The sequence below is a fragment of the Acyrthosiphon pisum genome, chromosome A2 (genome assembly GCF_005508785.2).
Source record: "Acyrthosiphon pisum isolate AL4f chromosome A2, pea_aphid_22Mar2018_4r6ur, whole genome shotgun sequence".
Classification (NCBI taxonomy): Eukaryota; Metazoa; Arthropoda; class Insecta; order Hemiptera; family Aphididae; genus Acyrthosiphon; species Acyrthosiphon pisum.
Genome location: NC_042495.1, coordinates 113,789,478 through 113,789,724, shown reverse-complemented (window position 1 = coordinate 113,789,724; position 247 = coordinate 113,789,478).

The following is a 247-nucleotide window of genomic DNA, read 5'->3' as shown; positions in this document are numbered from 1 at the left end:
GTACTATAAATCTTATATTATAATGTGCTGTATTGTCTACGTGTATCGTCTACCAGGTATGCGGTATAATCATAACGAACGCGTTTCGATTTTCGCAATCTTAAATTGATTAATCGTGACGTTATTGTGACGACGACGGACAGTACAACACTATACTTATTGACGATTTATTATTTAACTTTCCCGACACAATGATATTGTATCGATAATATTATACCATCACACGTGACAATGTTTCGGAAGTATA